Below are 14,924 nucleotides of genomic sequence, written 5' to 3'. Positions count from 1 at the left end.
AGACGAGACGAGACGAGACGAGACGAGACGAGACGAGACGAGACGAGACGAGACGAGACGAGACGAGACGAGACGAGACGAGACGAGACGAGACGAGACGAGACGAGACGAGACGAGACGAGACGAGACGAGACGAGACGAGACGAGACGAGACGAGACGAGACGAGACGAGACGAGACGAGACGAGACGAGACGAGACGAGACGAGACGAGACGAGACGAGACGAGACGAGACGAGACGAGACGAGACGAGACGAGACGAGACGAGACGAGACGAGACGAGACGAGACGAGACGAGACGAGACGAGACGAGACGAGACGAGACGAGACGAGACGAGACGAGACGAGACGAGACGAGACGAGACGAGACGAGACGAGACGAGACGAGACGAGACGAGACGAGACGAGACGAGACGAGACGAGACGAGACGAGACGAGACGAGACGAGACGAGACGAGACGAGACGAGACGAGACGAGACGAGACGAGACGAGACGTGACGTGACGAGACGAGACGTGACGAGACGAGACGAATGATATGATATGATATGATATGATATGATATGATATGATATGATATGATATGATATGATATGATATGATATGATATGATATGATATGATATGATATGATATGATATGATATGATATGATATGATATGATATGATATGATATGATATGATATGATATGATATGATATGATATGATATGATATGATATGATATGATATGATATGATATGATATGATATGATATGATATGATATGATATGATATGATATGATATGATATGATATGATATGATATGATATGATATGATATGATAAGATATGATATGATATGATATGATATGATATGATATGATATGATATGATATGATATGATATGATATGATATGATATGATATGATATGATATGATATGATATGATATGATATGATAAGATATGATATGATATGAGATGATATGATATGATATGATATGATATGATATGATATGATATGATATGAGATGATATGATATGATATGATATGATATGATATGATATGATATGATATGATATGATATGATATGATATGATATGATATGATATGATATGATATGATATGATACGATATGATATGATATGATATGATATGATATGATATGATATGATATGATATGATATGATATGATATGATATGATATGATATGATATGATATGATATGATATGATATGATTTGATATGATATGATATGATGTAATATGATGTGATGTTATATGATATCATGTGATGTGATGTGATGTGATGGGATGTGATGTGATGTGATGTGATGTAGTGTTATGTAATGTGATGATATGTGATGTGGTATGCTGCAGCAGTATTGCTAGAAAAATTTTATAGTGAGCTGTTCGTCAGATATTCAAACAGTTTAAGGGAAATATTTTATGCTATAAACATCGTAGCGCCTTACTGTCTTCAGAAGAGGAAAATTTCCTGAAAATATCTGCATCTATGGATATATTTTTAGGAGCCAACTGGACATCTGTAGAGAATAAGTTTTGAAAAAGTGGATTTTCTCATAAAAAAAAACTTTAAAAATCGGGTGCAAAAATATAATTCCATCGATCGATCTGAAAAATTACACAGTCGTTATAGGACCCACAAGGAGCACGAAAAGTGCACGGGAGCGAAAAAATAACACCATCGCTTTTTTCCCATCAAATCGTGTCACAGTCTAATATGTATATTGCGCTTGTGTTTTTGTCGATTCTATCTAAAAATGCCAAATTTGATGCAGTATTTCGCGCTATATATTGCGTAGTTAATTCGATGCATAACGATGTCACCACACGATTGATTCATCTAGACCTGTGCGCCAAATATATCTTCGACTCAAAATCATCGGCGGCGGCAGCGTACGTAAAAGTGTCGGCGGCGGCGCGGCGTGGCGGCGCATAGGACTAGATTCATCTCATTATGATCAAATTTTCTACATTTTACAAACATCGACATACAGTCGCTAGATAATTTGTATAATTTATGTTGGCATGTTTACCGACTACAATTCTTTAGTTCAACAAACTGCTGTTCTCGTTAAGTAAAGATAAGAAAATTTATATAAAAAATTTACTCAATTAGCTGGATAATTCGGTTATCTGGAGTGAAATATTTCTTAGTTCTTCATTTAGACTCACGACTACTGTTTTCAAATAGGCCTATCCAAAAATATGACTAATGACTAAAATATTTTGTATCAGGAAAACAGTTCGTTTGGTTGAAATGGTGTCTTCATCAAAAATGTAGGTAAATATTTTGTAATGTGCAGCTAGAATAAAACACTTAAAAAAGTTCAGAGTAAAAATGTCAAAACACTTGAATATTCATAACTTTTTTGTTTTTCATTTTACCATCACCAATTTTGACAGATGGTAGTACATATTATCATCTTCAAAATGTAAAAAGAAATAGATTTTTGAAAAGCAGCTTTTTGAGATATTCTATATTTTGTGATGATTTGGAAAATTTGCCGAGAAAAAAATACAGTGTATATATATTTTAGAACCACAATTTTTTTCTACAACTTTGCTGAAGACACCATTTTAGGCAAACAAACCGTTTTTCTGATACAGAATATTTTAGTCATCAGTTACATTTTTGAATAGGCCCTTTTGAAACAGCAGTCGTGAGTCTACTGCATGAAGAACTGATATTATAGAATGACAAGAAGGAGCCACTGTGCTAAGTTTCAGGAAAATCGGAAATGACATGCCAAAAAAATTGACACATTTGAATATATCAAGAAAATAAGTACGGTAAATGTGCCAATAGGATTTTTTCCTGGTAGTGATATCTATCGAGCAAAATCATTTGACTGGTCAAATGAAATCGAACAAATTACCTTAAACTTAAACTTACTACCCAATATATAAAAAAAAGAGAAACGTTTGCGCGATTGGTTAAAGCAATGGTAGGTTCGTATAAAAATCATAAATATGATATAGAGCTCGCAGCAAATTACTGAATAACTATCAATATTTATATAGGTTGAAATAGCATACAATAACCTAATTAAAAGTAAGTTGACATCGACACATCGAAACTCACAAAAAAGGCTTGTTTCAGAGTCAACATACAACCTATCCGCTCCACTATTGATGTGTTTGTTGTGATGTGCCAAGTAAATAGCACTGAAAAAATAGTGACGTGTTTATTGCTTAAATAATCTATCAATTATAGTAATCATTATAATTGCATTACCTTCACTCGCCGATGTTTGAATAAAAATTTTTAAATGTAAGTATATTGAATGTAGGATTATAACGAAACGGTGAAATGATTAACGATCTGCTGAGGAATATGTTAAAAATAGTTATAATCATCTGTTTACACTAGTTTCCGCGAGGCAGGAGGTCCACTCTTCGTCTTCGTGGTTGGTTTGGTTAATACGCAGCAGTTTGTCGTTTCACTTCCAAACCGTAACTCAGCGATTCGTTTTGGGTAGGATTTCTAGCATACGCTTATTAGGCGAGCGATTTTGGTATGTTCAATAAATTTTTTGAGGAATAAGTTAAGTAGTAGTTCAAGTTGAAGAAAAAAGTGGTCTGCTGTTTGATGCTATTCAAAATCATTTGCTTTAAACTAGTTACGTTACTTCCTCAGTCTTTTGTCAAACTGTTGATTATTTGAAATTTAATTGGGCACGATAGCATCATCAATCTTCACTTGCTTCACAGCTTTAACTCCACTTAAAGTAAATGACATACAGAACAGGTGAATTGCGACGAATTTTAAATGGTTGCTCAATTCGGTACGCACTCCGTATTTTAATCAGTTCGATTTATTTTTACTTTAGCAGCAGGAAGTGCAAGCTTGACTGAGTTTTGGTGCCTGCGTTATGTCATTAACACAAATGCGTTCAAAGTGTTTTCGAATAGCGCACTACTAACGGAAGGTATCAAGATTTCAATGTCATTGTCATCGCGGATTCACGACGCGTTTATTTCTTTTTTATGTACTTCCAATTGAGCGCCGATACACCAGAAAATAATCGAGATCCAGATTTAGTTGAAAGACTTCAACTCAGACTCAGCTTAACCCTCTAGTGCCCAGTGCCGCTTTTAGATGGTCTTAAGTTACACCTCTAAAAAGCTCCAATCAACACCTAAAAAATGTTTATAAAGATTCATAATGAAAATTAACTTGGGCACTAGAGGGTTTAGCATTTTGTTTACTAATCGGATATTGCTCTCGGTGCGATAGAACCAGTAATGGGTCATAAAATATTATGAAAATAATAACATTACCCTTCAACACAAAGTGTTGTTACTGTCACCTACTCGTGCAGTGGATCTATTTTTCGTGACTGACCGCCGAATGTGTCGCATTAATAGGGCATGAAAATCGACGACGCACAGAATTTCGATCAGTGATTGCCGATATTATCAGCAGTTATCATCTTCCAGTTGCTGCCCATTGATTTGTCACGCTTGCCGCTAAATGGCTGGGGTTGGGTAAGGGTCCCCTGCGACACCACACCGAGCTGAGTACAAAAGACTGTAATCAACAACGATAAATCAAATAACAATTTTATGATTGAGGCTACACGCTTTATTGACGAAAGTACTCCGTCATTTCGTGCGGAGGCCCTAATCAAACAAATTTACAACCCAATCCAGAGCGTTGGGCGATTAGCGGGGTATTTATTTAAGGCACCCGCTGGCAGAGGAATGGACGACAGGTGAAGATTGTAGGTTTATGGAATGCTACTGTAAATGGAGGAGGAGGAAACATTAAACATTTTGTAAAATATTCACCCATCAACCCCACCTCCACCCGACCCAACTTAATGGAGTTTTACGTTTCCGATTCCGATATTGGAAGATGAAACTATGCTCGATGTCGTTTTAAATCTACTCTCTCTGTTGAATATGGCATCCGAGGAAGCGCCCGAGTTGATGTTTGATGCGTGGGTGAATGGAGTAATATTCAAGGATGACGAACGAGTTTGCTTTGAAAGATGATGCTTTTAGTATTCGAAGCAGCACACGAGAAATCACTCAAGCGAATAGCAGACAAACAAACTGATGGGGATCGGAACAGGACGAGTGCGGGAAAATGTCATTACAGTGAGAGATAGTGGGGCCATGGGTGTGCCGTCCTTGCGTTGGTAATTGTTCGCGGAGGGGGCGGGGGGCTTACGCAATGAGGTTTTTGGAATTGCGTGGCAGATTTTTTGAGTGCTGATACCGACCTGCCCGCGTTGTTGTTCGATTTCACCCCAGATAGCGCACCGTAAACAACGTGGGTGACAATTGCAGTTTTACGGCTGCGAACGCATATAAAATGGGTGACCTAGTCTGTTAGGGGACTGATGACACATTACTGATTCCGCAGTGCTTCATTATGTATAATAATGATGGTATGATTGTAGTGATAACTTATGATAAAAAATGAAAATAGTTCCGAATGACGTATACAAACGTTTATTGTTTCAGATGGCATTGATTCATCAAGTTTTATGAGTACTTCTCACAAGTTGATTGAAAGATGTAGGACAATTATGAAAGTGCAGAAAATCAAATTCACGAAAAATCATCGACACCCCATGGCTTCTTTTTAAGAACAATCTGATTAGTTTTTTCAATCACTGGTCGAGATGAAAAAAAAAACCTGTTACATTGAAGGTTTTTTAAATGGCTCTTTAGAAGTGTGAATATAGGTATATATATAAAAGACGAAATTGTTGATGTCAAACTATGGTGCCAGGAAACACCAGGTTTTCTTGTTAAATATTTCTTGTAACCGCAAAATGTCTGACACATAAAATAGTCATCTTACTGATATTGTTTTTGACTAATTAATGCAACACAAACATTCGAAATGATTTTTACGGCAACAGAATGAACAATAGAAATACAAAGCAGTTAAAAGCAAATTGTAAATTTCTCATCAGAAAATTTTCCATAATAAATGATTTATATCTCTTATTTTTTGAAGAGAAATAAAATAGTAAAAATCAAATAAAAATAAAATGAAACGATGAGTAAAGAGTGGAATCTACAAGAAGAGAAGTAAAGAACGAGAAGAAAAAATAGAGAGGTAAAAAGTAAGAAATGAAAAACAAAAAAAAAATATATACGTGACAAATAAAAACGTACGCTAGAAGTAATTAGCGAGTTTACAAAAGTAATCAGCAAAAAGTTAAACCCGAGAAGTACAGCGCGTGAAGTGAAAAAAAAAGCAAATACCAATAAGTGAAAAAGGAGGAGTAAAAAGCGAGAAGTTAAAAGACAGATATGAAAATTCGAGGAATAAAAAGCAAACTCTGGAAGCAAGAAGAAAAAACAACAAATCAGAAATGAAAATAAAGAAGTGAAATCGACAAATAAAGAGTGAGAGTTAAAAAGTGGAAAAAAAATAAATCTAGAAGTAAAATGAAAGAAGTAAGGAGCGAGAAGTGAAAAGCGATCGGTAAAAGTGATAAGTAAATAGCGAGAAGTCATAAACAAGAATAAAAAGATAGGAGTAAAAAGCTTAAAGTAAAAACTAAGCAGTAACAACTAAAAAATGAACAGTAAAGTAAAAATAGATAGTGAAAGGTAACCATTAAAAAGCGAGAAATAAAAAGCAAAAAAGAAAGCGGAAAAAAGTGAGTAGAGTGAAAAATGATACAGCAAATGAGAAAAAAAAACAACAAAAGATCAAAACAATAGTCGCAGAAAAATAAAAAAAAAATCAAAATTCAATAAGAGATGTGAAAAATATAACTAAGAAGCAAGACGTACAACGCTAGAAGACAAAAATAGAGATAAATAATGAGAAGTAAAAAGGGCAGTAAACAAAGAGATTCTAAAGCGAAAAATCATAATCGGACAGAGAAAATATAAAAATGTAAATTTAAAGAAAAAATCTAAATCTAAAGAAAGAATAATGAAGAGCGAAAAATGAATAGCGTAAAATAAATCGCGAAAAACGAAAGGTGAAAATTAGGAAGCCAAAAACGGAAAGAGAAATATTAAAAAGTGAACAATGTCAAAAAACGCAAAAAATAGAGAGCGAAAATGAAAAGCGGAAGTTCAAAACTCAAAAATAAAAAGCGTAAAATGACACACGGAAAATAAGAAGTGAACAATGGAAATCGAAAATAAAGCGTAATAAGGTGAATTGCCATAATAAGGTGAAAACCGAAAAGATAAAATTAGGAAGCGAAAACAAAATGCGCAAAACGACAAAAAATATAAAGCGGAAAACATAAAACGAAACATGACTACAGGAAAATAACAAACGAAATTTTTAATGCGAATAATATAAAACGAAAACTAAAAAGCGAAAATTGACGAAAGAAAAATTAATAGCGAAATATGAACAGTGAGAAACAAAAGGCAAATAAAAGAAAGTGAAAAATTAAAAACAATAAAAGGTGAAATAAAAAGAGGAAAAATTAAAAGCGAAACACAAAATGCCGAAAAAAGGTAAAAGAAAATTAAAAAGCGAACAATTAAAAAAAAATCAAAAGCGAAAAATGCAATGCGAAAAATAAAAGGTGAAAGTGCCAGAATGCGAAAAATGACAAAACGAAAAAGAGTGAGAATGGGAAGCGAAAAATAAGAAGCGAAAAATGATGAAACAAAAATAAAATGCGAAAATGAAAAGCAAAAAAACGAAAAGGGAAAACTGAAAAAACGAAAAATAGGCCAAGCATTTCAATCAATTATTTTTGATCTGGCTGATACTTTACACAGATGTTTTAGTGGGCTAAAAATGTCGTTTTGTGCTAACGTATGCGTTAAAAAAATGGACTTTTTTCGCATGGTGGTAAAAAAATAACTAAGACAGATAATTGAGTTTCATAAATTTCCTATGGAATGTAATTATGTTAGCTCACTTGCGAAAAAATCTACGATCTTGCGTGCCGCCTTCCGGCAGTTAACCATTCGCCGTGTAGGTATGTTATTTATTTTTTTTTTCGTTTTATTTATCAATTCCTCCTGAAATTTCGCGACAAAATTGTTGAAGTAGATTATACGCTTCTGGATTGCCAGAAATCCTCGAAGAGACGCAACTTTGGAACGTTGGGCGGGTTCGCCAACTTGGGTACCACATTGACATTGAGCCGTTCCATCTCCTCAAACGATCGCCTCGAATAGTAAGCCGACTCCAGATCCGGCCAAAACACCGTGTATTCGACCTTATAGTATTTTTTGATAAACGACGCATCTTCCAGCAGGTACTTTGTACTATAAATTCCCCCGTTCACGGCCAGTCCGGAGTGAAAGAAGAGCAGCTTTGACATCCCCTTCTCGCTGATTGTCAGCCAAAGCAGCACCGTCTTGGGGAACTTGGTGAGTGAAAGAAATTTCACCTTAGTGCTTACTTCTTTCGTGGTGGAATTAAATACAAAGTGCCCTACCAGTCGTTGCCATCTAGGGTGAGACAGGTCTCGTCGTCCATCACCACCGCCACGTCGTGAATTGCCGGGAAAACCGATTTGACCATCTTATTCAGGCGCTGCCGATGCTTCATTGCCTGTAGCTCCGAGACTAGTGAATGTATGTCCATGTTCGCCAAACACTGTTTGATCGGTTGCACAGACCTTCAGGCCAAGCGCACGCAGCGATGTAGCCACTTTTCCCTCGGTCTTCCTCTTCAGTATCCTTTGGAGCTTCTTGTCGCTCAGGGTCGTCGGCCGTCCGGAATCGGGCTTTCTTTCAATGCTCTGATTGGTGTTCAATAGTGCCAAGATGTTGTAGATGCCGGAACGGGCGTATCCGTTGTCCACGAACTGCCGCACGATGTCCGTTTTCGACGCGGCGGGGTACCGTTATTTGAACGCGCAAATCAAATTTTTCCTGATTATTCAAACGCGCAAATCAATTTTTTCCATGGGTTAATATGATTGTTGCTGCATGCGTAGTTCCGTCAGTGCGTGTAACCCATGGAAAATTGGCAATTTTTGTCCATTTTTTTTTAAATTAAACACAGTAAACACAAAAATAGGCGGGTCGAAGTTTGCCGGGTCAGCTAGTAAACATATAAAAATGTCTGTCTGTCTGATCCGTATAGACTTAAAAACTACCGAAGCTATCGGCGTGAAAATTTGTATGTAGAGGTTTTTGGGGCCGAGATAGGTGATTAGGATAGTTCGAGACCCCTCTCTCTTCTGGTACATAAATTTCTGTACAACTCGTGAACTACTTAGGCAAATGGATCCAATTTGTAGGTAATGTTTCCATGGTGGTTTGACACCCCTCCTTCTTCTGAAAAGGAGGTTCCCCATACAAATGAAACCGACATTTTTGCATAGCTCAGGAACTTATCAAGCAAATTCGGTCTGTAGAGGTTTCTTGAAACAAAAATTGTGTCTATGATGGTTTAACACCCCTCTATACTCTAAAAGAGAGAGGGGAGGCTCCCATGAAAATGAAACAGATGACCAATTTTTTCGGAGAACAGCCCAAAATGATCGGAATGATGCACTGTAACAGTAGTCGACCCCAGACGCCATTTTTTAATCCAAGATGGAAAATTTAGGTTTCTGGGAAACTGAAAGGGAGAAAAAAACATGTTTTCCCCATTTTTGCATATAAAAATACATTTTGGTCGGTGAAGCTGTGGCATTTTCTTCATTTCTTTAGTCATTGAAAAACTTTATTAAAATAATGCATTATTTCACTAACAGGTATCTACAAAATCCTAAAATATCGTGAACAGGCATTCAAAAAGTACAGCCTTTCCACTGTCTTCTCAGAATACTTTTTCTGCTGCTGTGTGTTTGCGATGGCTCCCTGCGCTAGCAGTCGGGTAAGTACACTGAGAACGTATTGGCAATAGAGCATCACAAAAGGAAACGAAAAATGTACTTCGTGTGTCGGTTAGGCATTATTTGTAGGATGTCTTCCGAATAGCAAATGGAGAATTAGAATGGGAACGTTGCAGTAGCGAAACGTTTTTTCTGACGGCAGTTTATATTTTGCAATACCACTACTAGAACAGAGCAATTCCACAAAAAACGGGTAACCAATTTAATCGACCATTCTTGATTTGGCTCAAACTTTACATGGACGTTTCTACAGGCAAAAGAAGTAATTTTGTGCCATTGGTTCAATTTTTTGAAACACGACTCATTTTGAGAAGCTAATATGCTATACTGGGAAGGTATTGATGATTACAAATATGTTTAGGGCCGAAACGGTTTGTTCGATCGTTGTGACGTCTTCGTCAAAGTTGTAGGTAATAATTTTGTCTGTCCGACAAAAGATGTACACTCTAAAAAAATTATTTATTTTTCGAAAAAAAGTTAAAGGAAGAATTAAAAATTAGTTGTCCAAAACAGCTCATTTTTAAAAGAAGCTATTTTCTTATAAAAACTGTAAAAGAATACCTTAACAATGCAATCGGTCCGATCATGGAAAAATCGTGGTGTGTGATTTTTTCGGAAAGACAAAACTATTATCTACAACTTTGTCAAAGACGTCACACCGATCAAACAAACCATTTTGGCCCTAAAAATAGTTGTAATCATAAATTCCTTCCCAAAATAGCATTTTTCAATAGCTTCTCAAAAATTAGTCGTGTTCCAAAAATTTAACCAATAGCACAAAACGGCATCTTTTGCCTATAGAAACGTCCATGCAAAGATTCAGCCAAATCAAAAATGACAATTTAAAAAATATATATCTGGGACATTTTTGTGGAACTGCTCTATTGAGGAACGCTCTCGAATGTCATCGAAAAACTGTTTCACACGGTACATTTGTTTCCTGATCTGCAGACATAAGAATTTGTTTCTACAATAGGCAGATATAAGTATGGTGTCTTCGATAAAGTTGTTTTTTTATAAAACGTGCCATAACTTTACCGAATGAAATGGATTTAATGTAGGCAAACTTGTTGAATAATCAACTAGAAATAGCTCTTAAACTCATTTTTCGGGCCAAAAGAACTTCCATTACCTGTTTTGCAGTTTTGGAAACAGTTTGCGACCGTCATTTTATCACTTGCTACGGTATTCGGAATGAAAAAAAAAGACAGATGCTTTTTTTTAGTTTAAGCCGTAATGAAATATTTTAGGAACAGAGAGAGCTACTAAAATAATGGAAAGGCAAACGAAAGATAGTTTATTGGTCACGATTGTCACATTTATACTAAGAAGAAGGAACTAGTGATCAGGTTTAGTGCAGCGTATTTTTTTTTCATTTAATTCGCGTTGCGATTTTGTATTAAGCAAACAAATGTTTAAGTTTATAACCATTATATGAATCAATGGACCGAATTTTGCATCACTTGTTAGACAAAAGTTAAAAATCAGGGTCGTTGCATTGCAAAACGATTTCATTTACGAATAAAACTAAGTGTTCCACATGTTGGAAGAGGAAAAAATATCTAGCCTAATTAACGAAAAGTATACAATAAAAATTGTGGCATGCTCAGTGGCATGCTTATTATGTATCCGTGCTTGTATGTAATGCAATCTACTCTTCCTTTTAGAGCAGTACTCTAATATACCGAGCTTTGTTCCTTCTGCTAAATACCGTCTCTTATAAATTTGCTGGAGAAGCTTCGTTGTGCGTCCTTCTGGCCAGTTTTATTTATAAGAGGGACTTATTTTTTGTTAAAAGGTCAGACCAAGGTATTATAATATCAGCGTAAAGGAATGGTAAGTGGTTGGGAAATTTTGGTTCTCCTAGTCGCCTCGGAAGTGCGTCAGAAGGATACAGAGTAATTGCTTGCCAGGTTTGTCGTTTCTCCGTTTTCTCATGGGAAAATTTCATCAAAGTCTATAAAGACTTGAAGTTTCTGAAAAACAATTGTTTTTTTCCCTCTGGAGAATCCAATAACTGAAAAATTAGCGAATGATTGGTGCTAAAAACTTGTGAATTCATGAGAAATGACTGGGATATAGGCGCCACTGTGAAGTTCGAGTTTCGCCATGGGTATTTTACTAATTTTTTCCTCACTAGTGCTGCTATTTTAGTCGATGTTACATAGTTTTATACGACGATCTTTATTATTGCTTGCAGGAACGAGATTATTCATCATCAATTACGTGGTAACCACAATATCGGGACCAGCTAAACCAGTGATGCGTGTGAGCAAAACTCTCATTCGCTTTTATTTCTTGCACACACGCATTCGATGAGCGGAAAAAATTGTAAAGTGCACTTCCACTCGCAACAGACAGACGACTGAATTGATTTTCACATAAGCACACGTCGTCGCCGCCGGTTCGTCGCCAACTGACTCAAATCGGCAAACTTGAAGGAGGGAACCCGCGTTACCTCGCGCATACGCGATGACTCAGGACTCTTAAAGGCTCCCCAGCTGCCACAGTCGAAAATTGGGCGAAACATCTGTGTAAAACCTGTTTGTTTGTTTGCTTGTTCGTTCGTTTTTGTTTGCACGTGAAAGAGATCAAAATCATCTCCGCAGTTGAAACGAAAAACTCGAACTCAAAAGCCATTGCAATCAGCCACCATCCATCGTAGCCGTGCAGTGCCGTCCGTTGACCCATTTAACAAGTTATTCTTTATGCCAAGTCGAGACTTCGACCTGTGTTCGATACTGGCTCTGCCTTCTCCTTGCTTCTATTTTTTCCCTCCATCCCAGCTCCAGCAACGGCGCTCCAAATTGGAGGAGGAAATTGTTCGATACAGTCGTTTCATGTTTCAAGTGCCCAATTACGACGTTTCAACGTTACAACCTAGTACAGCATCCGATGTCGATAGTGGCTCCGTTCTGCTGTGGAAGAGGTTTTTCCTTTCAAATCCCTGCTGTTTCAGAGCGCTCTGGCTTGTTGACGCGAAGTGGCACCAATTATCTCACGTGTAGTTCTCCTCGCGGCAAAATGGTCCCGTTCGAATCCCCCCGCTGCAGTGCCAAATTTCACAGTACTGTTGAAGATTTGTCTGTCTGTCGTGGTGTAGGTAAACAACTTTAGACAGTTGATTTTATCGGCCTGGCGGGATTTCTCGCGATGAAGATTGACGAGGTAATGGGCCAATTACAGGCATGTGTACGCTAATTTCGAAAGAAAGTGCAAAATGGAACGATCGTTTGGGGATTTTTCTCTCCAATCTGGCGGCAATTAATAATCTTAGCTTGGTAAACAGTGACACTATCTTTGAAGCATGATCTTTTCAGCGAAGAAATAAGCCAAATTAGCTAATTTGCCTGTTTTGTAATAGGCCCCCAAAAAAAGTACCACTAGAGTGCGAGGCGACTTTTTCAACTTATAAAACAAGCAAATCTATTCAGTGCTATAACAAGGTTTTCCCTATTACTGCACCTAGCCGTAGCTCTACCGCAAATCGTCCAAGTTGAGAAGAAAAAAAAACAATGTAGCAAAGTGAGCGGAATTCAAATAACCTGCTTGGAATGCAGTGCACACACACTTCGCCAACCAAGTCGGGTTGCATTCCACGAGGCAAGTCGAGAAAATAGTGCAAAAAAAACTACCTACCTTTTATGGGAAAGCAGGAGGACGAACTTCCCTCGTCGCGCTGCCAGTCGCGTTTTCCACCCACGTGCACCTCGCTAGCTGCCTTCTCCGTCACTTCGATGTAAAGAATTCCGCCTTTCTGTTCTTGATTGGATTAACACCAAGAATCTCTAAGCTCGCCGCACAATTCCGCTGCTGTTGCGACTGATGAACACTAATTAATGTAACAATTTCTTGCGCTCTCGCCTGCAGTATGCTTTATTACTATCTCCACGTAGGAAATGCTAAGCTAAAATTATGCTCCTCTACCAACGAGAAACGGCTGGTCATCACCGACGGGCCGTCCCATTCCCCACTTGATCACCCGGCACTTCCCCGATTATCTGCTTTGAAGCCTTCCAAGAACGCATGTAATTTGCTTCCGATGGTGTGGAGGTTAATGTGTGTGGAAGGCCGGTATTGAAGCGCAATGATATCGAATCTAGTGCTGCAAGATGGATCTTCTTCCGAGCAGGTGAGCCATTATAGCTCAAACTTCAACGCGAACCCCCGAGGGGATGCATAGGTGGTCTTGGAAGGAACATGTTATAACACTACCGAGTCGAAACGATGGCATAGTGCATTGAACTTTGAGTTCAATCTTCGTACACTTTCCGTGCACAATCTTGTAAATAATTCAATAAATTTACGTTTCGATAGAATTTATTTCACACCGATTTAACACATTTGCATGCTTCTTTTTTAGGTGCAGTTGAATCACGCATTCCGATATCAAATCGTGAAGGTTACCGCAGTTGTTAACATTGAACCGATAAGGAACCCAAAACGACCGTAACTCGGCGATGAGTCAACTGCACATGTGGTGCGGGTGTTACCGGTAATAATAGAAAGGAAAAAAAACAACAACCCGATCAAAACACACACACACGCCAGCGTGCGAAAGCAACTCACTTAGCGAGGCTGGTTTAACTCGCGCATCGCGCCTGTGCCACGGTTCGAAGGCAACTGAGCGCACGAGCGATTGTGCGGCTGCGCACCGTCGTTGTTGGCTTGCTTCGGCTGCTGTTGGGCTCTCGCACAGCACAGGTGAGGCTGCAGGTGCGAATGGAATAGAAACGAAGAATACGTATTTGCCGAGAGATTCCGCGTGGTCACGAGCCGAAGAGAATGGGCTTACGGATACGATGGGTACACAGATGATAGCACGAAAGTTGCTCGCGATGCACTTGCACCGGATAGAAGGTTACTGGTAAGAAGCATGTAGAACTCAGATAATAATTTGACAAGGCATATCACAGCATAGCAAGAAAAGCTTGATCGTATGCTGCCCTCGATTGATTATAATCAACTAAAATTGCACAATAAACTAATGCTTAGAAGTAGCAAATCTTGTTTAGTAGTTCCACAAAAATGTCCCAGTTTGATTTTTTTTTGAATTGTCATTTTTGATTTGAAACTATGCATTAACGTATCTATGGCAAAAGATGTCATTTTGTGCTATTGGTTA

General features: G+C 37.9%; 1 protein-coding gene across 7 annotated transcripts in view; it reads right to left on the bottom strand.

The window, feature by feature from the left end:
• LOC129726143 (serine-rich adhesin for platelets) overlaps positions 1-14,392 on the bottom strand; it is a 217,588-nt gene extending 203,196 nt beyond the window's left edge. For 2 of the 7 annotated variants that reach the window (XM_055682821.1, XM_055682822.1), the window contains exon 1: positions 13,439-14,384. The gene's annotated coding sequence lies outside the window, so the exon portion shown is untranslated. Of the gene's footprint in view, positions 1-13,438 lie in introns of all 7 variants that reach the window. The other 5 variants (XM_055682826.1, XM_055682827.1, XM_055682828.1 and 2 more) reach the window with 5 other exon arrangements.
• Between the last annotated feature and the right edge of the window lie 532 nt (positions 14,393-14,924).

The sequence above is a fragment of the Wyeomyia smithii genome, chromosome 2, assembly GCF_029784165.1.
Source record: "Wyeomyia smithii strain HCP4-BCI-WySm-NY-G18 chromosome 2, ASM2978416v1, whole genome shotgun sequence".
Taxonomy (NCBI): Eukaryota; Metazoa; Arthropoda; class Insecta; order Diptera; family Culicidae; genus Wyeomyia; species Wyeomyia smithii.
Note: the sequence above shows the minus strand (reverse complement) of the source record. Positions and strands in the feature narration are given on the sequence as shown.